Genomic DNA, 12,886 nt, shown 5'->3' on the forward strand with positions numbered 1-12,886 from the left:
ACATCATCCAGCGCCAGATCCAGATGCCTCTTAAACACCTCCAGGGGTGGTGACACTACCACCTCTCCGGGCAACTTTTTCCAATGCCTGATTTAACTTAACTTTCAAGTTTTAAGGGGTAGCAAGCTTAAAATAACCCCTCTTATATCAGGATTTTAAAATAAGCTTTGCTCTTATGTTTTGGGAATGGGTGGCATTAGAGGGTGGAACTCTCTTGTAGTGGGATAGGCTCAGCACCTGCTGGTTGATGATTCTGGGGAATTGACTGGCCTGAAAGATGCTGCCTGGAGGCTGCTGGAGACCTGGAAGAGCAAGAGCCATCTGTGAAAAGGGGATCACTTTAAATATATCCGAATTTTTCTCTATGTAGAGTTGCCCAGATGTGGGTGACAACACTTCCCCCATCACATATTTGTGGTGATCTCTTAACTTGTAGTACTCTAACATGAATTAAATTGATCTGCTTGACCCTTGACCCCATGAGCAATAGGAACAGTGCTGAAGTACTGTCCAGTTCTCACCTCCTCCCCAAATATGCAAACATATAAAGAGAGAAGCTGTTTGCCAAAAATTCACATAAAAACTGAAATTATTTGCTCTTAATATACAGGCCCCAAATAATATAGTGCAAGTACCTTAAAAGAAAAAATCCTAGAAATTCAGTTCATAGTGAGTAACTCTTCTAGTTTCTATGTCCTCTTCTCACCTGCAGTAGACTCTGGCTGATAACTAAAAATTACAATGTTAAGCTTTTCCCAAGGCTCCACTCACCCCTGTGGCATCACCCTGAGAGACTGCCTATATTCTCTGAGTTTTATATTAATATTTTATTCTTGTACTCAAATGCTTTTCTCAGTCATCACTTGACACACAAGGGTGAACAAGAAACTGCCCTTTTCATCTGTATGAATTTTAACTCCCATTTTATCAATTTTTGACAAATTACAGTGCTGCAAAGTAGCTGTGATTTTACAGACATCACTGTAGGTCACGTTGACTGTTTCTTACAAGACAGAAATGCTGCTTTGAGCAGGGCAGTCCCAACCTCTGCTGCTGCCACAGTCGAGCACGTTGCTAGTTTTAGCTATGGTGAAATTCTATAAGCAACATACCAAAGAACTCTCTGGAACAGAAGCCTGGTCACATTCCCTACCCAGCAGAAGAGTTAATCAGCTGCTCAAATGATTTATTAAGGGTGAAAAAGCTTGACTTAAGCCAAGCCAACCTAAAGGTGCAGAGTGGCTGAAAGACTTTCTTTGATGGCATCTAGCCAGGGTACAGCCCCATGCTGGGCCACAGTGCCTGAGGAACAAGGGAGGAAGACATGCAGGATGTTATCAGGTGGCAGCAGCAGTCAGCATGAAGGGGCAGAGCAGCCTGCATTCTTCCTCTGCTCACATTCTAGGACAGCTTGAATGTAGTTTACAGATGCCTACAGAACTAGAAATAAAACCCTCAAAATCTTCACGTCCTCATTCTAACACTCTCTTTAGTGTACCATATGGCACATCTACCATATTAGGTAAACAACTTTACAAAATTACAAGAGCAACTGAGATTCATTACAACTTGTGCATTATAAGTGTGTAGGATTCATTACTGAATAATTTATCTTTTCATACATTCTGTCTTTTGTTTGACATTGGAAGTAAGTTTCTAGACTGAATTCTTCAGGATAGGGATTCCAGCTCCTCTGTGCTGTACTACTCCATTTCAAATGATACAAAAAGAGCAACTTGCACAAGAATTCTAGCAATGTAGTACAGGTAATTATTAGTGTTGGTTAGACTCAATATACAGTGAATGCTGTGGAATTGACCCATCAGCACCCATCAATTGCATCTGAAGATCTTGAACATTTAAGGCACATATGGGTTCCCTGTGTGTCAAAGAGCAGAAGACAGCAGGAGGTATCCAGGAAAAATGGAGAACTGTCAGTTCCTTTAACCTCCTTTCTTTATGTGATTATATTATTATATATTATTATTTAATATACTTATTCCTCCCCCCTAGATCTACAATGTAGCTCATGACACAGAGACTGTCTCAGGTTAAAGTAATGCCATTCTCCTTCTGTTTGTTTTCTAAAAATGAACTTAGTCTAGAACTCATTACAGAAACATCTGACAGAGGTATGGATTGGGGTGACAAGGGACGGAACAGAGAAGCCTATGGATGGTTTTTGTCTTAACTGACCCATCAGAAGACTAAAGGTCTGTCAATAAATCAATTAAAAACTTACTGTTTTGATGGGTGATTTCTTGTTCTTCTTTCCTGCCCCTCTCTCTGCTCCTCACCCAGGATCATTTGAAACACTGGAAGTTGGGATTTAACCAGTAATACCTTGACTTCAAAACTTCAGTCAAACAAGATGACAAAATTCACTGTGTCAGTCTCCACTGGAAAGTGTTCAGCAAAACCCAAAATTTTGGGCATCCATAAAGCTGCACTAACCTTGTAGCCAGTATCCCTCCCTACCTTTTTGCCTTGTACCCCATTTCCTTTTTTTATTTTTTTCCTTTGGAGGAGCACAGGAGTTCAATGGATAATTTGGTAAGCAGAGAGTGTTAGAAGCAAAGGAATGAAGTCCTGGTTGAAGATGTTGCAGTTCTGTGCAGAAGTTTGACACTGGTAACCTTGAAAGTCTGTGTGCTGATTCTTCTGCAAATGGGTGTCAGCCTCCACTAGCAAGTGATCAGCAAAAGCAGCAAGGCTCCATTTGCATCCGGAATACAAATGTTTGACAATCTATAGGAAAAATATTCCTGGTTTAAGTATTTTTCTTTGAGTTTTGGGGATTATCAGTTTTTACTCCAGACATTCACCAGTAAGTAAATAAAGCAACTTCAGTGCCCCTTGTAGTCGACACTTTTGACTGTCTTCTCCATCAAATCTCAAAATATTGTCAAAATCTTGGTCTTCAACTCATCCCCTGTATTTCAGTTGTCCTTAGGTGAATCCCTGAGGAAGCCTAATGCTCCTAATAGGGATTAATATTCATAATTAAGTAAGGTATGCTGCAGGAAAATGTCTTAACCCTTGCACTGTAAAATAAAAAGAGATGAACAATAGATTTGGAGAGCAAGAGTATAGTCCCTTCTTATTTTATGATAATCATATCTACCTACACCCTTATTTCCAGTGCAGGACAGTGTCTGTCCTCATGGGCACTGGACTCTCTCTGCCAGCCACAGAAGCACCAGCCCTGTGCTGCAGTTCAGTGTTCTGGACAGAAACCTCACATGATGCTTCCAGGAAAGAGAAATGACAAAAGCACCCACTTAAAATAAGCATTTGTATCTGCATAACAATTACTGGAACACCAGAAACAGAGCAGGAAAAAACCCAACTCTTTTCATAAAACATATTTGATTGAATAAATACTTTATGTGACAACTAAAGGGATATCCTCTTTATAAAACCAAGGTATGTAACAATACCTAGTTATTAAATAAAAAAGACATAGAAAATGTCTGTTAGAGGGACACTGCTTATGAGCTTGGTTTTCAAACCAAAAAGTTAGCTGAGCACACTGCTTTGGCGTTCTCCTGAGTGTTTTTGGGGCAGAATACTCTGCCACTGGAACATGCTACATGTAATTCCCACAGGAGTTATTTCTGTGTAGCTCTCCTGAGGCATTCCAAAGTCCACACATCCGGTGCCCAAAAGAGCCTGGAGAATATACTGTGGGATAAAGGATTATTGTTTAAAACTCTTCAAGGCTTTACAGCATAAAAGAGCTGTGGAAAACTTTTTCCTTCCCACCTGCTCCTCATCTGGCTCATCATGCTTGTTACTGTCAAGATAGGAAGTATCAATACCCAGACTCATCTGTAAGGGAATTCCTAAGGAACTTTAGTCATAGGAGAAAATGTAAGTTTTTAACCACACACCCCAGCAGTTAACAGAGATTTCTAAAACAAATCTTCTGAAGGGGATCACTAGCAAATGTCCAGAATTCTGTTTGTGGAAGAGACAAGCAGCAGGAATGTCAACTAAAATTTGTGTTTTGTGTTTTATCGGTACTGAAAAATCTCTTGTGCAAACCTACATGATTCATGGGAAAAAGAAAAATATTATTAGAAGATTAGAGGTCCTTCTGGTCACTACAACCACCTTCAACAATTTCACATATTTTGAATTTAGCAAATTATTAGAACGGACTGTGCAAAATGAAAATGCTTTCCTCTCTAAGCAAATTAAAGGACTTTTGGAAAATTGAATCACTATTTCCAAGACAGAATATGTCAAGAAAATGTGCCTACTGATGGGTCTCATTACTGAAAATCCAATTTGCACATTTTCCAGCCAGGATTTGTTAGAATATGTTTGAAATATTTCTTTTAAGTGAGAGGTGACTTTGGCGGGTTTTGCTTCGATTTTTCTGTGAGCCTTTGTGAGCAAAGGATGATCCTGCCAGGGATGTTTTATCAACAATATATCCTCAGACAACCTAATGGTACATGATACCATGAATATTCCAGTAATGGATTCCTGTGTCTCTTGATTCAGAGCTGGACACATTATTGACCAGTTATGCCAATCAGTGTTATCCTCTTTCTTTATACGCTTCCCTCCACTCACTGGCCTTCAAAAATACATAAAAAAAAATAAGTGAAAGAACCAAAGATGAATCCTCATCCTGTTTGTTCTTGGTCAGTGCCAAGAACGGGTACAGCCAATGGCACACCAGTTGTAGAACAGCAGTTGCTGTAGATGAAAACCTTTGTCCTATGGAATTTCATGTCCCAGTGCCTAGAGACTGTAATTTACAGAGCAGAGCTGGACACACTCTTTATCTAAATAATTCAGTAACCCCATGGTTCTTCTCTCTTAAGACAGAGGAGTTATTTCAAATGAAGGTTCTGTGTGTGCCTGAATACACACCTTTTAGTTCAACAATAATATCAAATGAAACTAACAGGCTGTAAAGTTGGTAAAACTTTCAGTATATGTTCAATGCATAGGGCAAAATCCAGATTCTTTTACATTTGAACTGGAAGAATAATCACGTGTGCAAACCGGTCTGAAAGTCATCTTCAGATGACAAAAATGGCTCAATTGTTCTCCCTACTCCATCTCTAGTTCACAGTCTGTCAAATGCTCTTACCAAGCCTTAGGAGACAATAGAATTCCTGACCAACCTTAGTGAGATTATAAAGAAATCAGACACAAAAGACACTGAACTGGAAAGCCAGCATAGACAGAAGAGGCATGGAAACATCATCACTAACAGAAAAAAATGAAAGCAGTCTAGTACAGGAGGTTTGTTTTGGTAGTAATTAAAAGAGATTTTATCTAAACTTTTTGTGCATTTGGAAGGCAAAAAGTATGTAAGAAGATTTTGATGAGTTTTTGTTTTGTTTTTTGGGTTTTTTTAATGAATCCTCTGTAATAACAGATAATATTTAAAAATAACAAATTTCAAAAATCATGCCATAGGTTCCTTATTGAGCTGTCTCAGACTTAATGAAAACACAGATAGAAAGGCTATTAGACAAGTTTATTTTTTTTCTGGATTCTCCAGCAGTCTAAATACTTAGGGATAGGATTCCACACTATAGGCTACTTTCTTATGCTGCCTAAAATATATTCTCACTATCAGAGAGAGTTCTGGAATTGCCCCTATTCCTTTAATGAGCTTTTGCTCATTTTGGAAACTGCAAACAAATCAAATAACTCAGTTAAATATAGGAACTGATCCCATAGTTGCCTGAAGAAGCTAGTGCATGTTTTGAAGTAAGTCAGACAAAGATTTTATCTCTTACAAGACAAGATGGGCAAAACTTCCAGCCCAAAGGAAATGACACACCAGGATGGAGGGCCAAGGGAGTTAAGTTGTTCCTTACTGTTACCTACCTTTGTTTGTAGGGTTACCTTGCAGTACTCTTCCAATACCTCACAAGTATAACAAAATTGATGACACTGTTCTTCAGACCAGTTCATGCTCCAAGTTAAACTTGCACAAACCTTTTGTCTTCAAAATGTCCTACTGGAAACTGTGTATCCCAAACAGCCTTTGGAAGTTTGGCAAGGGTGTCACAGGCAGAGTAAATGTTGAGGATGCTGCTGAGTAAAATACAGAGCCCAAGATGAAGATGTGAGTTGTTCTGGAAAAAAATTAAACATATTAATCAGAATTAAGTGAGAAAACTGAAGAGCCAAATCTCTTTTTTAGTTACTTTACACCAAAAAAAAAAAGTGGTTTAAAAGTGCACTAAGTATCAAACATCTTGTCATACATGAAGTGATGGAGAAATGAGGTATGAGGTACAAATAATGCAAAGGCTTTGGAACAGTAAATGTCAGAATTGTCACATGTATGTGAAAAGTGTGTACACAAATACTACAGTGGTAAGAAGCATGAGTTAGATGGAGATTAAATCCCAGTTTATTGTCATACAAAAATTAATTACTGAAACTGCACTAAAATCCTATTGCTATGAGTTATTTTTCCATTCTTGTTATCTTTAGTCTAAACCTGAATTAAAACCTATAAACTTTAAACTCCAAAGCCTCTTTAGTCTAATTTTAAAAAGGAAAATAACAAAGATAAATGAAGAACACCCTAGAAGATAAAACAATGACTAATAATTCATATCCTCAAAGACATTTCTGAAACATGCCTTTTAAAATGAGTCCAGGAACAATTCAAGCCATGAAAACTGCAGCAGATGTTGTGCAGGAAAAGAACAGCACACTGCCAAGGCTGAAAAAATGATCCCTTCCCTCACTGAACAGAAGGAAGCTGAATCTTCAACCCATTTGTAAAACAGGTAAGGAGAGGGAGATTCTTTGGCTGCAGAAGAGTCCACTGTAAAGAATGAATGGAAATGAGATATCTGAACTAAAATATCTCATGAAACACTCTTCCCTCTAGGTTCTCAGCTCAGTGATGTGCATTGTTGCCCTATGGTTTGATTTGCACAGCAAGAGCTCTTGGTTCAAGCCCACTGAAGCCTCAGTGCCAAGGAAATAGTGCTCAGTACTTATAGCTGGAATGTGTTCAATAATTTGGAGAGAGAAGTTCAGAGAGGGAATGAGGAGCCCTTAAACAAACCTTGCTGCCGAGCTTTCTGGAATTTTAGCCAAACCCAGCTGGTGAAGGTAAATTTCTGTCCAGGCAATGGTGGCATTTTCTGGTCTGCAACATCCAGGGCTCTTCAGTATGTTTTGTACTCTGAAAAATATTTGATTTTGTTCAGAAAAGACTGGTACCAGAGTGATGCATCAGGCTGTACTCCCATCTGTTCCTTGGTCTCTCCACTGAGACACTGTCAAGAGTACCAAGTAGGTCAGTTGTGACAGTCTGGCTGTAAACTTGGGCTCTCTTCAGCCCAGAAGTGGATTTAGATCATTGGTTATCACTGCAGCCTCGGAAAGTTGGGCATGAAGCTTAATACACAGATTCTTATTCTCCCAATTAATGCATAAATGTGAACTCTACAAAATCTTCCCCTGCAGACTAATCCTCCGCAGCATTTCATCCCTATAAGCCAATTTTTTGCTTTCTTTCTCCATTTATTACTTCCTTTTTTTTTTTTTTCTTTCATTTCAGTGTGTCTTCAATATACCTTTTTCACACTTCATGCCTGGAAGAACTTTATGAAATCCCACTTTTACCCCATGCCCTTGCATCAGTGCATCTGTGAGGATGGATACAAAGAGGTTTGCCATTCATTTCAGTGCAACATATTCCAAACAAAAGCAGCCTGTGCAACAAAAAACCCAGTCAGAAATTTGTCCTAATGGAACTTTGTATCTTAGGCACTGTTCAGTGCTCCCCACTCTCCTAGATAGACAACTGTATCTTTTTATGCCTTAATTATTTCTAAACTTAGATCTGAATCCTCTTACTCTTTTCAATGGGAAATAGATGCATCAATGCCTTTTTTAGAATGTGTCTGACTTAAAAGTCTTCATCCTTCAACTTTTGTCACCAAACTGCAAACTTCAGCTTTGTCAACCTTTTTTGTATCACATAGACTATCCATTTAACTATCTTCATGAAAGGATCTCTTAAAATTATATCCAGCTTCCACATCTGTGAATAAATCACTACCTTCTTAGCCAGGATAACTTCATCTTGCCATTCATGATCCAGAAAGCCTTGGTATAAAAGGTATTTGCACTTCCTTAACTGCTTCATTCCCCAAAACTTCAATGGCAGAGTGAACTGCAAGAGCAGGCAGTATTTTGGGCTGAGTTCTCAGCCTTCTGTCTAATACTGACTGTGGGATTTAGTCTCATTTTTATAAAGTAGACACTGGTGGAGTGGTGTGCCGTGGAAAGTCTGGAATAGCAGTTTGTGTTCATCCCAATAAAAAATGTTACACATGTCCAAGACTTAGTTTTATAAAAGCAAGTATATTCACGTTGCCTCCTTACTCTGTTGCATCAAAAGTGACTCCTAACCTTGATAGATTCAGGCAATCAAACACAACTTTTAAGTAGATTTATGGCATACAAACAGCAAAGACTGGGCTGGTCAGAACAGCACTGCTGGCTTATCCTACCCATTTAAGTGGATATATTGATATATCTTTTAAAAATGAAGAGTTTAGAAGTCAGACTAGTAATTTGAATCTTCCACATGGAAGTGCTACACAAACAGAAAAATTCTCCAGCATGTCTTCGTAATTTTACTGCTGGATTTTCACAAGTACAAAAAGGAATTATCATTTCACATTACAGCAGGAAAACTGCATTACCTTTTAGAAAATGGTCAATTTTTCAGGGTAAAGAATGACTGACTGCAGGATGAAAAGTGGCATTGACTGCATTAATAGAACAAGAAAATCAAACTGTATCATTCTAACATGAGTGTATTTACAATAAAGCTGATTAAAGTGTAGATTAAGAGCCTGTTATTTCTAGAAAGGAATAGAAAATGCTGCTTTTTTAATCTTTGTAGGTAATTCCTTATCTCAGATACTTACACCATGCATTATAAACACTGTATCTGCACAAAATAGGTTTGTTTTCAGCCAAACTCATGTGAGCATTTCTTCCTCTTATGTTTGTATTTCATACAGTTGGAGCATTCAAATAAACAGTGCCCAAAGTGTGGTTTCGCTTTCATGCTCAAAAACTCTGTGGGTCTGGATAAGAAATTTAATCTCTCTGCCATCTCCTCCTCACTGGTAAAATATATTTTGTCTTGACTGTGCAATGCTCTTGGATTGCTGAGAAGTGCAATGGAAAAATGCAGATTTATGCCAGTGCCACTGAATACACAGTCAAGGTACTAATTAAGAGAGCCAAACCCCCATAAGCCTAAAACGATGAGATTTTTAAAAATACTTCATTTAAAACCAGAAGTTAAAGTGACGTTAAATTTGATACATGGGGGTGGAATGAAAGATGTCAAAATTAAAATCCCTGAGACATAGACTCAAAACGGAGAAAAAGAAAAAGGGGAGAGAGGACAGAACAGCATTACAGGTGTTACAGTCTCTGTACTTATTTCTGAAATAAAAAAGAAAACACTTATTGTTTTGATGTTTGGTTGTTTTTTTTTTGAGGAGACCCCTTTTCCTGAAATGTGAGACAAACTAATGTAATGAAACACTATTTCCTCCATATATCATCGTATCTCTTTTTCTTAGACTGTGGGGAATTAAGAAATAAATTTTACAAAGCCCACATTACCTAAGTACAGGTTACTAATTCTTCTATTTTTTCTACTTATTAATGTTTCAATTTTTTGTTATCCTTATTCCATTCTCCACCCTCCACTCTTCCCATCATTTTAGTTTCCTTCAGTTGAATTTACATGTTTATTCTTTATTCTACTTCATCAGCTTTTATTTGTGAAAAATAAAAACCTTTACAAGGGTGGATCATTTTTTTCCTTCTCATTTTTCCTGAATCTTTTCTGTTTCTCCATCCTGTTCCAGTCCCTCCTTTACCCCTGGTCTCTTTTCTACTGCTCATTTCCCACACCTCTACAGAACTGTGTCCTGTACTTGGTGATCTTCCCCTCCTTCCCTACAGCTACCATAATCTTATTTTGAAACTACTGCTCTAACTTCTCTTCCACTAGGGCTCAAGCATTTCTCTCTTACTTTGTATCATTTGTTTGCCATACCCAAATTCAGATCTCTATTCCATTTTCAGTTCCTCCATTTTCCATGCTTGTTTCTTTTCTTTCCTCTCTTTTTTTTTTGCCACCAACTGCAAACACATCCCATTGTCCCCAGGTACAAGAGGTGATGCTTCAGCAGGCAGTGCCTGGCTGCCTTCCTCCAGCAGCTAGAGCTTGTTACAGGTGTCTTGCCAACTGCTGGCCTGTGCCAGAACTCACCTGAATCAGTTCAGCTCATGTTTCCATGGATGTGGCCATCACACACCCCACAAATTCTCATCACTGCAGTGAATCACAGGTTTCTCTTTTACCTGCTAGGAAAAGTGCTTAGATACATGGGTGGTTACCCTCTCAAATGCCTCTAGATGCCTTCCAGCTGCCACGGGAGTCTCCTGAGTTCTGGCAACACAGGTTTTCCTGTAAATAAATTAGCTATGCTGTTACATGGTGTGACTGTACCCTACCTCTACTCTCCAAAGACCACAGGTACCTGTAGTCCAAAAGGCTTTTGTGTGAATCCTGTGTCTGCTGTGACCACGAGGTGCCTCTCTGCCAAATTTCCTACAGATTAACTGCAGTCAGCATCTTCATATAAAGCCAAATGTTCCCTCTTCATGAGGGATGCCCGGGATAGCACACTTATCATGAATTTACACAGTGAAAGACGCTCTTTGGTTCCCCCTTCCAACATTTAGTGGATGAGGAACTGTATGTTTTAGCAGAATAAATAATACTAACAGGCCACTTAAAATGTCAAGTGTCATATTTCTTCTTGCTGATCGCTTGTTATCTCTGACTGTTGTCAAACACAAGATATTGAGGAAATTCATTACAATAAGAGTATCTTCCAGAAGCAGGCTGATTTGTGGCCTTGGTGATTATAACTAAAATTCTGTATGTTTGCATATCTCTCCTTACCAGTGTATAGGTCATGCCTTCTTGGTGTAGTTTTCTTTTTCCACACTGCTTTAATTAGCCTTCCTGCAGGATCTACATCACTGTTGCTACATGTGACTGTCTCTTTCTTTCCTGGTATTAAAAAATAAAAAAGAAAAAAAAAAGTGAATGAATAAAACAATCCTAATAACACCTTGTCTTGAATAAGTAACAAGGAACAGGAACTTACAGGTGCTTACGAACATTTTGGTTTTCATAATGAAAAAAAATAATTGAATGGCAAAACTGGAGCCCCATTTACTATTTCTAAAGAACATTTTAAGAGTAGAAATAAGAAACATCAATTTAAACATACTGTGGAGTTGGAAGATGTAAACCAAAAGAGGGTTTCTTTACCTTTGCCCACACTATTGCCATAATTTTTCCATTATAAATAAGTTTTTGTGGCTGTTCCAAACTGAGCCGCCACATTTCTTCAATTTTTTCTATTATTTCTTTCCACACTCCTAAACTAGACACTCCTCATACAGAAGAACTAGAGTTTTTTTCAGCAGGGAAGTTTCTAACCAGCAATTTGCCCGCTAAAGGGCACTGTTTACTGCAGTAAAAAAGGAATCTCTGCTTTCCCACTGTAAATTATACTTAAGGCTGAGGTAAAAATCTAAAAAGGTTGACTTTAAGGGCTGAGTTTCTTATTCCAAATTGCTGCTCTTCCAATTAATATATATAATTTTTTTTCCTTTATATTTTTCAGGAACTCCATGCGAGAACAATTTAACAAGGAAAAGACCGCACACATGTGCCTGTACGAGTGGAAAGGAAGCATCTGCCCTGTTAAGGCAGGGAAGATCTGCTCTTCAGGCTGTATAAACAGCATGAAGAGTAGCACCATAAAATAGACAAGGTCACAGGGCAGACAGCTTGGGGGACTGGGAGAACAGCTCTCCGAGCCACGGTGTGCAGGGACGCGGGGAGAAACCTGTGGACTGCGTTCTCCCGTGTCGCCGTTGTGTCGCTGATGGAAGGCATGTAACCAAGGCATGGGCGCCTGCAGCTCCAGCCAACCTCCCCGCACTCACACAATGGCTCCCGCTGTATTGTCCCCGGCTGCCGGGCTCGGATCTTATTCATCTGAGTCACACAAATTAGTGAGATCTGTGCACTCTGACCCGCCGCCCGAAATGCAACTGCCCTGCCTGATCCCCGTCCACCCTCTCGCTGGTGAGTGATTTCACCTCCCGTGGCCATGTCTGCCAGATGCTGCCGGTTGTCTCTCATTGACCCGCAGATGGCCGGGGAGCTCCCGGGAGACGCCGCACGGAGCGGTCCCATCCCGCAGCTGCGGCCTGCCACGGGGTGACCGCGCCGGGGTGACCCGAGCAGGGCCAGCAGAACAAAGGCGCGGGGAGACCCGCACAGAGCAGGGCCCGCCGGGCACCCGCGGCTCCGCCAGCACCAACCGCGGCACCGGAGGGCGAAGGGGCTTGGGCAGCGGCAGCCATGGCTGCTCAGTGACGGGGAAGGCGATGATCCCCTTCTCCCCGCGCTGCGTGACAGCAGCTCTACCGCAGCAGCGAGGGGCAATGGCACACAAGGGGCAGCGGTACATGCTCAGTGTCACAGAGCCGCCCTCAGCGCTCCCCCCGCGCGCTCCCTTCAGCCGCGGCAGCGCGGGAAGAGAAGTGCGCGCGCCCCCGCCCCGCCCCGCCTGGCTCCGCCCCGCCCCGCGGCGCACGTGGCACCCTCGCCCGCGCTGATCACGTGACGCGGGCCCCGGGTGTTCCCCCTCCGCCCCTCCCCGTCTGACCCCGTCTCTCCCGTCTGGTCAATAGCGCGCGGCGCATGCGCGGTCACCGCCTCACGCCCCCCACCGCCTCCCCCCGGCCCGTCTCCCTCCGCCCT

General features: G+C 40.8%; 1 long non-coding RNA gene across 2 annotated transcripts; it reads right to left on the reverse strand.

Annotated features, from left to right (window-relative positions):
• Positions 1–810: 810 nt before the first annotated feature.
• On the reverse strand, positions 811–12,640 carry LOC111938058 (uncharacterized). 2 transcript variants are annotated; one of them, XR_015276921.1, is made up of 5 exons: positions 12,220–12,640; positions 11,006–11,116; positions 10,307–10,504; positions 5,860–6,110; positions 811–2,748 (listed from the first exon to the last, which is right to left on the reverse strand). It is a non-coding gene; the product is annotated as an uncharacterized LOC111938058 (long non-coding RNA). The 2 variants fall into 2 exon arrangements; XR_002868865.2 differs by having other exon boundaries at positions 811–3,044.
• Positions 12,641–12,886: the final 246 nt, after the last annotated feature.

The sequence above is a fragment of the Cyanistes caeruleus genome, chromosome 16, assembly GCF_971803275.1.
Source record: "Cyanistes caeruleus chromosome 16, bCyaCae1.hap1.1, whole genome shotgun sequence".
In the NCBI taxonomy this organism is placed as follows: domain Eukaryota; kingdom Metazoa; phylum Chordata; class Aves; order Passeriformes; family Paridae; genus Cyanistes; species Cyanistes caeruleus.